Raw genomic sequence first — 11004 nt, 5'->3', positions numbered from 1 at the left:
AGGGACATTTTTATGCCATACTATCTTATGATTTAATGCAAATTCTATTCACCTGTTTTTAAGAACAGTTTATACTTTGATAGTGCAGAATTTTATAAAATCAGATGACATATTGTGGCTCATATAAGCTAGCAAGAACAGCAGGTAGCCTGTGCAGCTATTTAGCTAGCATGTAGAGCAGCTGCTAGCCAATAATTAATACTGATGTATGAAACATGATAAACAGTATAACAAGTATGGCATTAGAACTTAAATTACACTGATTTGGTTTTAGAACATTTTACGCTTTGGTAGCATAGAATGCTATTACGAATATCTGTTGCTATTTTGGGTGTTTTAAATTATTATTCTGTGGTCAACACCATTTTCCTTTTTGTCTGCCCATCTGTGGCATCTATAGGAAAGGAATGTAATAGATTATAAGAATGTGAACCACACATAAATAAGATGACGAGAAAAGAAAAAAACCTTGTCACCTTCTTATCTATTCATTGTAAGATGAATAGCTGGTAATTTATGGATATAGCTGGATTCCACATTGTTGCTTTCCTTGCTTATGTGAACAGGTCAGATTAGGCGACTTTTTTCCCGGGGAACACCAGTCCATTCATTTTGAACGAAAGCCTTGTAATTGAGTCCAAGCTGTCTGCGTGCCTAAGAGCCACAGGGAACATGTTCTTCTCTTCATCCTCTTTTCTCAAGCCCTTCAGTCCAAGTCCAGCAGCAGATTTTGTGATTAAAAACGCTCATTGTTTCAGTTTGGGTTAGTCTCTATTTTACAGCTGTGCATGACTGATTGTTTGAGGCAGGAGGGCTGGAGGACAAACAATGCACCACCAGTTGATATACACGCACCCAGTCTGCGTCCGTCCCAGCTGGTCTTGCAGGAAAGCAGGAATTGTGGTGGGACTGATTTAAGCGGCTGGTCCCACGTCCAGACCAATAACACATAGACATTGTCACAGTTGAAATTCTGTGGATTTCTGAGTGTATGAGATTATTCTGAGATGATTTTTCTGAAAGATTAAAAGGTTCTACTTGAGGTCCCACAGTTACATTTTAGATGTATTTTGATTGTTCAAGTGATGTTCAAGAGATGTGTGCAAATCTAGCATAAAAAACCCCACTAATGTAAGGTATCCCTAATTACATTTCTGTGCAAATCTAGCAAAAAAAAAAAAAAAAAAAAACCCACTAGTTTAAGATATCCCTAATTACATTTTGACTCATTTGAAATTGTTTTAAAATAGCAACATCAAAATCATATTAACATAGCTTGTTATTTATCCTGAATGATCATTTGAGATATCGCTGATTCAGTTCTGACTAAATTAACTAAATTAAGGGTTCATCTGCTGTTTCTGTCATAGTGTAGCTTGATGCTTGTTGTCATCTTCTCCCGCGTGACTTAACAAACAATGAGTATTGGGCACCACCCAACAATTTTTAAGGGCACTCAGAAGCACCTACTCTGGAGCAGGGATTAATTTTTCTCTGAAAATTACCTTTCAAATGCAGTCAGTGGTGACACGTGCAAAGGTGTCAGATAAAACGTAACCCTGCGGGTTGCTGTGGTTGAAACAGACTTATATACATCCCCTGACTTATACAAACAAAACTTTCTTACATTTAGTTAGTTTTCTTCAAGAAGAGTTTTTCTTTGAATTAGCACTCTTTTCAAAATAGCACCGCTAGCACAACTAGAGACTAAAACCATTAGGTAGCACTCTGAATAAAGCAGGGAAAATGTCTGTCTCATCAGTAAAATCACCAACTGAGGCTGTTTTACCGACAGTAACACCATATGAAGGAATTTAAAATTTAAACTTAAATCTGCTAAACTAAATTAAATGCATCGCTAACTAGCAGGAGATATAGCCAACACTAAGGTGTTCATGGTGAAAATTTGGAGACTAATTTCTCCAAAGCACAGTTTCAGACATTTTTTAACTTAACATTAAATCATTTAACTTGGTTGGCTTTAAAAGGCTCTGGAAAAATGATTTAATTATTTGTTGTAGCTTGATGATTTTGTTTTGTTTTTGGTTTTGGTGCACTGTTGTGTTTTGAAATTTTGGCTCAGTGATTAATTGATATTTTGTATTTGTTATCATGGGTATACGAGGTCTGTTAGAAAAGTATCCGACCTTTTTATTTTTTCAAAAACCATATGGATTTGAATCATGTGTGATTGCGTCAGACAAGCTTGAACCCTCGTGCACATGCGTGAGTTTTTCCACGCCTGTCGGTTGCGTCATTCACCTGTGAGCAGGCTTTGAGTGAGGAGTGGTCCACCCCCTTGGCGGATTTTCATTGTCAGGAAATGGCGGAATGATTTGGGCTTTTTTCCATCAGAATTTTTTTAGAAACTGTGAGAGACCTCCAGGTGGACACCGTTCGGAAAATTAATATGGCTTTCAGGGACGATTTTATGGGGATTACACAGATTAAGGAGTGATCCAGACAATTTAAAGACCGGCCACAACTGCTGAGAGCGCGGCGCTGACACCCCGCTGGAACAACCAGATCATTTCCAAAGTGAAGGCTTTGTTGATCTGGGACCTCGTCTGACTTTCACAAAAAGGCTGAAGATGTGGACATCAGCACTTTTTTGGTACATTCCACCGTTACAGGAGTTTTTTTCATGGAAAGAAAAGCGGAGGGACGCGCCACGGAGCCGTTCATTACGCGGCAAAAAACCACCTCGGTGTTGGTCTCACAGGACGGCTTAAAGGTGGATTTCAGATGGATTCCGGTTGCTTTTCAGTCGTGTGATTATCCGATTGTGATTGTGCATGAGCTGGACCTGCCCCAACATGTCCTGGAAGGCTTCATCACGGCGTTGCTTTGCGCCATGCAACTCCACCGCGACGCGCGGAATTCCTCCGCATGTCTGTCTCAATGTGCCGAAAAAATGCTGATGTCCACTCTTTTCACAATTCCTGTGCTAGTCAGATGACATACCGGATCAAGACAGCGTCCAGTTTAGAAATGAACGGCACATTCCACTGTTACAGGAGTTTTTGTCATGGAAAGAGGAGCGGCTCCACCAGCGCTCACACAAAGCCTGCTCACAGGCGAATGACGCAACCGACAGGCATGAAAAAACTCACGCATGCGTACGAAGGTTCAAGCTTGTCTGATGCAATCACACATGATTCAAATCCATATGGTTTTTGAAAAAAATAAAAAGGTCGGATACTTTTCTACCAGACCTCGTATGTAGATTTTTATATACCTATGTATACTTCTTTTTTTGGTTAAAATGGGGGGGGGGGTGTAAGCTGTTGCTTCTGCCTGCGCCATTTTGGGCACATGAGTACATTGTTAAATTGTATTCTTTACAAGTTTTCTTTGCTATTTTGAGTCTGTATGGGCTGAATATATTCATTCATTCCTTTACATTTTTAAATATTGAAGAACTACAATGATGATATTCGGAAATATTATTTTATGCAGTCAGAATTGAATTACACTTTTCTGGAATTTAGATACTGAATAGTCGGCAGATAAAAGTTGCCAAATGATGTCTGCCTTATTGTGTCTTCTGTGAATCACTGCAGCTGACTTTCACTATAGCCATGACCCGGCGTGTTCAATAAGTTTACTGCACGTTAAAAGCAATCTGTGGCTGATAGATGACCTTTCATGCTCAATTGAGTTGTTTCTTGTGCCATAAGGGTTCAAGGCAATTTTATTTTGAAATCAAGATGAACCTTTTCAGTCCTGCAAATATTGTGAAGAACAGCATCTGTCTACCTCTAAGTCTGTAACTCGCTTTGCTGCAGAGAGTGTAGAAAAAGCACTTTGGCTTTTATATTAAAACAGTTTATCATCTGTTAGCATCAGAGAGGCTGATGTGGAGGTCTTGGTTTTAAACTGGCACAATGGTTGTCTGTCCGTTTTTCCTTTTACGGATCATGAAATACTAGCAAGAAAACTGTCATACAATTTTAATTTTTCTGTATTTGGGTTCACATATTTATATAACTTTAAGAAACATATCCAATAAAGAACCCTCAAGTCTTCACATTCTCAGCACATATAGACACACTGTTGATGTCTACATCCAGAAACCAACATTCAGGTGAAATTCTGGATGTTGTTTTTGTTCTAAGACACTTGCAAGCCCAGACAGTCCAACTACTTGCACAATTGTTAAATTTTTCAATTTCAATTTATTTTCCTTTATATAGTGGGGACCCTCTGCTTGGGCCATGCTAAAAACATAAATTACAGAAACAGTTCACAGAACATTTCATGGAGGAATATACAAGAATTACTGTTGGTGCACAGGACAGGAGGGTCGCCAACACAAATACAACTCCCATCTCTGGATGGAGTTGCACTTTAAACAGAGAAAAAACAGAATCAGGCATCAGAAAGACAAAAAATACTGTATAATTTGCCAGCATTAATCAACAAGAAAAACAGAAGAAATACTAAGGTGATCGCCGGCTGCTAGCCCTAAAGCCCAGGTTACACATAGACGGTCGGTGGGTAGTACGTAGACCGAAGTTCACAGTAGTTCCGTCTGTTTTCGCGGTGGAAAGGGACGGAGCATTTCACCGGCGTTTTGAGCGCTGTACTAGCCGCAAATACGCGGATAAAACGCCGCTAAATCCGCCGAATAAAGCGGAGTTTTGACGCCGTAGCATCCGGCACACGTCAGGCAATGGGGGTTAATACCCAGTTCTATCCTTTACAATCGCACGTTAAGACGCGCGTGAGAATGGCGGTGTTCTGCTGCTGCCGATAATGCCCTGTGTACCGCTGGATTTATCCAGGCAAATCCTGCGTTCCTCCAGGAACTTTTCATATAGGCACCGCCCCCAGAATATAATAGGCTGAAGCAGCTGTCATTGCAGGGGGAGGGAGCTCGATCATCTCTCAGCCTTTTCTTTTCTCTCCTTTTCCCCTCCTCAACGTGTTGCTCCGTCTCCACCACAGGGCTATCCTCTGCTTCTGAACCAGACCTCTCAGTAAGTCCTTGCCGCTGCCAATTTTATTTTAGGAGGCATACTGGAGCTTCTCTGCAAAAATATCTGGAGCTGGCTGCGAGTGAGAGGCCTGCATGCAGCGTGCTAGCTTTTCTATACTGACCGCCGCCTATCAGCCATTTGGAACGCCGTTAACCGGGAGGTGGCGTTTAGAACAGCGTACTGTCCGCTAGCGCTGCCGTTTTGTCTGCCTCTGTCGCCGGTTAAAACACCTTTGAAGACGCCGATGTGGGCTCTATCGCCATTTTAGACGCCGTTGGTTAGGGATACAACGCCGGCCGCCAATTACGGCGGTGTAAACTGCGGCACTACAGGAAGGGGCAGGATGACACGGCAATTAAAAAGTATCAAACGCTGTTGTTCGCGTTGTCTCTGTCGTCAGGCCACTTCTCCGGGAGCGCTCCCGGAATTATTCGACATGTTGAATAATTTTTTTCGACAATTCCCAGTGAAGCCGGAACCAAACCACGCCCCCGTGCGTCGGCGTTAACTACGGCGTTTAATCCCTAAAACGGCCCGGAGGGGGCAAAATCTCTGCCGGGACGCTTCCGGGAGAGTTTACCGTCTATGTGTAAACGGGGCTTAAGCTTCAATTACTAATAACATGAATTAAAAGAGTAAAAAGCGTAACACAAAACTGTACCAGTATGCTAGCCATATGAAAGGGAAAAGAAGTGCGTCTTAAGTCTGGACTTGAAAGTCTCCACAGAATCTGATTGTTTTATTGACGCAGGGAGACCATTCCACAGAACAGGGGCACGATAAGAGAAAGCTCGGTGACCCGCAGATGTCTTATTCACCCTAGGGACACAAAGTAGTCCTGCGCCCTGAGAACATAAAGCCCGGGCCAGTACGTAAGGTTTAATTAGGTCAGCTAGGTAGGGAGGTGCCAGTCCATGAATAATTTTATAGGTTTAGTAGCAGAACCTTACAACTTCTCAAGCGCTATAACAGGGACATCCAGGTAGACACGCTCAACCATGAAGTCCAAATCTGAGGCTTTGCAAAAGTCCATGTAGGCGGCAAAGATCAAATGGGGTCAAATCTGAGAGTATGGCTTCTTCTAACATTTTTGTCACACTTTGTACATGTGAATTATGTTTGTGTCAGATTCTCTTGCAGGGGTAAGAGACAGTTTAAAAAAAGTCTTTGCCACATGGGAACAGCTGCAAATCATAAGAACACTAACCTTGGACGGAAAGACTTGCAGCACATCTGCAATCAATGAATTTGCTCACTCCACCGCCCAGTGCTTATATGCTAATGCAACACACTTGGATAAAATGGAGCTTTTGGGGACCCACAAAACAGGACAGACTGTAGGGAGACTTGGTGAAAACTGATTTTCTGCCAACACAGCCCACCCATGGGGAGATTTTAAGAGTAGAGCCATGTTCAGGCACTCTGATTTAGTGGGATTCTTTTGTTATTACTGTATCTGGGTCAGGCTAAATACCATCACAGCTTTGACCCAACAGAAAAATCGAGACTAAGCATTCTCAGAGATGTCCTCATGTTTGTATAACTCAGTTGTTCTTTTACAATTAGTGAATGTCTGAAGTTTAACATGGACTGAAACAGCCTACAGTTGCTTTGTACTTGAAACCACAGCTGGAGAATTTGCGGGTTAATTCCGTCTCACTTTGCCTATTACATTTCCCAAAATGAATGAATGAACAAATTTATTTTGAACAAAGAAAACACACACACACACACACACACAAAAAAAATCCACAATAAAAATATGTCAACCAAGAAACAATGCTTGAAAAAGAGTAGGAAGAAGAAAGCCCTTGTAAAGTCCTAACCCCTTCTCACTATTCATCTATTAAAATAAATGACAGCTAAATTACATCACCACATAAATTCAAGATATGTACAATACCTTTGAAGTGCCCTTACAGAACATGCCTGGACTTCATCATTCAGCCGTATCTTGCATGGATGAGGAGAACAGTGATCATGATGATCAATGACATCTAGTTCAGAAACGCAAAACTCCTTTAAAAGCAGGGAATTCCCTCACAGTCCAGTGCATTAAGGCTGGAATGTATATGGAGAAAGTGTTTTCTCCCATGTTTGTTGAATATTTGAAAGAAAAACAAAGTATTTATTTTGGCACACAAACTCGACAATAACAAGTTAAATAAAATAAAGTGTGCACCAGGTTTGGCTCAGTTCTACAGCAGAAATGTCTCTTGCTTTAACTATTACTACTACTAAAGTGCTCAGTAGCCTATGTCTCACTCTCCCTGTATGTCAAAGTATATGTGTGCCAAGTTTGGCTCAATTCTGATGTACCGTTTGGACAAGAGAGGGACAGATACACACATTCAGTTGTATCTTAGTACTATATAGAAAACCAACATCCAAAACCCATTTCCTTTCTTCATTATAATAGGTACCCTAAGTCACATGTTAGGTACTCAACTGTGATTCTGGACATGCTGTTATTATAATGTAACTGGATGTATACAATTCACACAGTATCAACATTTGTTATGGAGAGAAACACCCACCACCAAGAACCAAGAGACAGACAAGAGCAATAGAGACAACAAAGACCCAAGCAGGAAAACCCCACAAGATAATAAACACACAGAAAAGCAAAGAAACAGTAAATAACAAAATGGACTAGAAAATAAAACCAGATAACCAAAACAGAATTCAAACCCTGACAGCAAAAGTGAAAAAGTTGAATGTACAAATCGGTGCAGATCAGAAGTCCAGAGAAACAGCGTGTGATTTGTGCTGACCTGTTACTGAAAAGATTTTAAGTATGATTTTATTGTAAGAATTATTTTATTGTGAGTAATTTAAGCCCAAGATCAGCTCTGTAGTGATCTGTCTCTACTGAAGCTAAGGAGTAGATCTAAGTAATGAATGAATTTTGTTGTTTTGGCCATTACCATGGTAACACTATAGTTTGTGAGTGTTCCACCAGAGCCCACCAAAACTTGGGCTACATCCAAATACACATGCTAGTGTACTATATAGTAGACAAAAAACAAAACAAAACAACAACAAACAAAAAAAACAAAACAAAAAAAAAAAAAACAGTGGGTCACAATCTGTAGGGTTATCTAATACTCAGTAGGCATTTAGTAGTAGTCAAATGTTAGATGATCTACTATGTCCATAGTATACAAACAGTTTGCAGTATGCTATGCAGTGATGTAGTCTGACAAACGATAAAGAATAACTTCCCTGGAAAATTCAAAGACTGTGGATATACATAAAAACAGCAGTTTTCAGACATTATAAAAATATACACCAGAAACCCTTTTACAAAGTCTGAAAAGTGCAAAATGATCATGTTTGAGGCATATATGTGTGTATGCCCATATGCACTGGCTGTAAACGTCTGGGTCAAAGGACACGTAATATGGGAGCAACGTAGTATGTCGTTACTTTACTACTTGTACACTTATTTCTACACTACAGTAATGGTTGGGCAGTAGGTTCAGTAGTTGGTTCTAGAGGGCTGCATTGGGATTGGGTCCCGCCGGATCCACTTGTTGGATCTGTTCCTGCAGCAGAGTCCGTTCCGGGTCCGTTCGAATGCTAACGCCCGAAATTCAGCGGGAGCTGGACGGAGAAATTAGTCCAATGCAGGGCTCCAGTTGGTTCCTCACCAACCTCAGTACATACTGAGTAATTAGATGCAGGGTTGTACTTTGTCTTAATACTGACACCAAAATTAAGATCATTACGAACAACAGTTCCTGAGATAAACCTCCACAGAAGCCAACATGAACCGATGTCTAGAATATAATGACCTTACATGTAGGTTTTTTTGGTTGAAATACAGACTGTTTTTAGATGTTTTGGGGTGCACTTTTTCAACCTGGACAAAAAGTTTTAGTGCACAAAGACCAGGTTGAAAAATATTGAATTTCCAAAGTTTTATTTCTAAGCACCCATAAGGAACAGAGTTGTGAATCCTTCACTGATGACATTTATTCTCACCTGATGGCCCCATTTCCCAGCTCCTGACAACCTCATACATCCGAGACTGTATGTATGTGATGAAGTCATGGTGTGATATATAGGCTCGGCGAGTGAACAAAGCACTTTGCATCCCCTGTGGCCCCCTGAGAATCTATCAAGGCCTCTGTGATATATTGTGATACTGCGACTCTTTACAGTCGGACTTAACAAAGAGCATTTTGTGTAGTTCAGCTGCTATAAAAGCTACTTTTGACTCGGATGCTGGCACTGCTCAAGTTCAACTTGTTTTTCTGGAAGGAGAACAACTGTAAAAACAAAGTTGTGGAGCTGGACGTTAACTCTTACATCAGCGTGTATTCATTTTCAAGTATGATCACAAGACTTTTTTTTCCTTTCTTTTTTTGGAGGGAACACCCTTGCGAACATGCTTTAAACATGTTAACTGGGTCATTAAAAAAGGAGACCCACCCTAAACATTGAATAGTTAAAGTATAAACAGAAATGAAACGTGCCTGATCACAGGCATGTCTGAGCACATTTATGTAAAAATCCTGCTTTAAAACCTGCATTGCATCTCAGCTGTGACAATGTGCCACATCAGGAAACAATCAGGCCACGTCTTGGACCAAACATCCAAACATCCCAGCTGGTGTTTCTTCGTCCCTGTGATTAGCAGTGCAAGCATCGGCATCATGGAGTCAGTCAGTATGTGAGTGAGTGGTTCTGCAAAATTTCTTTCAGTAATTGTGTAAAGATGACTGCATATTCAGCTTTTAAATTTTAGCTTCTTTTAGATACAGCTGTGAGCTGTCATGGAACGCCCTAATTTGGGGCATGTTGGCAACTGTTAACAGTTACAGTTCTTCTATTAGGTCAAATAGGAATGTTGGCACAGTGGGACATGTCTGGGCTCGTTTCGGCAGGCACATGTAAACTAGATCTGATTTGTTTGCATGTGATTATGAGGTCTTGTTGCTAATCGCAGGGTGCTGGTGGCCACTCAGGTCAGTGCTGCTTATCTTAAAGTGAATCCTCAATTTAAGTTACCATTAAAACTGTATTATACCAGAGCTCAACTACATAAAATTGCCTATAAAAAGAAGGGTACAATTTTCAACCATTTATTTCATTAATATATATATTAGGGTTACACAAAAAAGACTAAACTGGTTTCCAAAACTTTGTGAAAAGTTTGGGTCTCCCCTTAGTGCAGGAGATGATACAATATTTATACCCCTGCCACACATAGCCGGAATCACGCAGAGTGCCGTCGGAGTTATGAATTGACGCACATCCGAAAGGTGTTGGATTTCAGTTCCAAAACGTTGTGATCGTCATCTGCGGAAGTCCACACAGTTAGTCAAAATTGGCCGGCGGCCCCGAGTGTGACATACATGTTCATAATTCTCCGGGTGCCATTGAGATGGGACACCTATCTGACAGCAATCCATGTGTAATCTGATGACCATCTGACCGCAATTTACATATTCTGATGCTGGCATAAACAGGATCTGAAACGATTCGATTGCAGTTGATTGAGCTCTGAGATCGATCGGTCACAGCAAAGCCTGCCAACATGCTGTGCTACGTTTGTCCACCTCCACTGGACCACGGCCAGGGAGGGCAAAGGAAATATTATGTAATAACATGTAAGTGGCACTGTGCGTGCGTCAGAGGCTCAGTGCAGCGCCCCGCAACGTAGCCGAACGGGATGTCACTGCTGTAACGCACGTGTTATTACACGTCCACCTCCTAAGTCTGTAGCAGGTATGATGCGGAAATGTTTGTATAGCAAACATTTTTTGTATAAATAAACATGGAACTCACCTCCGGTACCTCGCATTCCACAGCGCAGCGCAGATAGCCGGTCAAGTCCCTTTCACCCGCTGCGCTGCGTGCTGGCAACATTGATCAGATGACAAAAGCATAATCCACCTCTGGCATAAATAAATCCCATGTGAAGCGTCGTCCCACACCGATAATCCAACTACAGTTGTGTTATGATGCATATCAAGTAAAATGACCACAAGAGTTTAAAAAAAGAGAAAGTCCA

Source organism: Thalassophryne amazonica, chromosome 1, assembly GCF_902500255.1.
Source record: "Thalassophryne amazonica chromosome 1, fThaAma1.1, whole genome shotgun sequence".
In the NCBI taxonomy this organism is placed as follows: Eukaryota; Metazoa; Chordata; class Actinopteri; order Batrachoidiformes; family Batrachoididae; genus Thalassophryne; species Thalassophryne amazonica.
Note: the sequence above shows the minus strand (reverse complement) of the source record.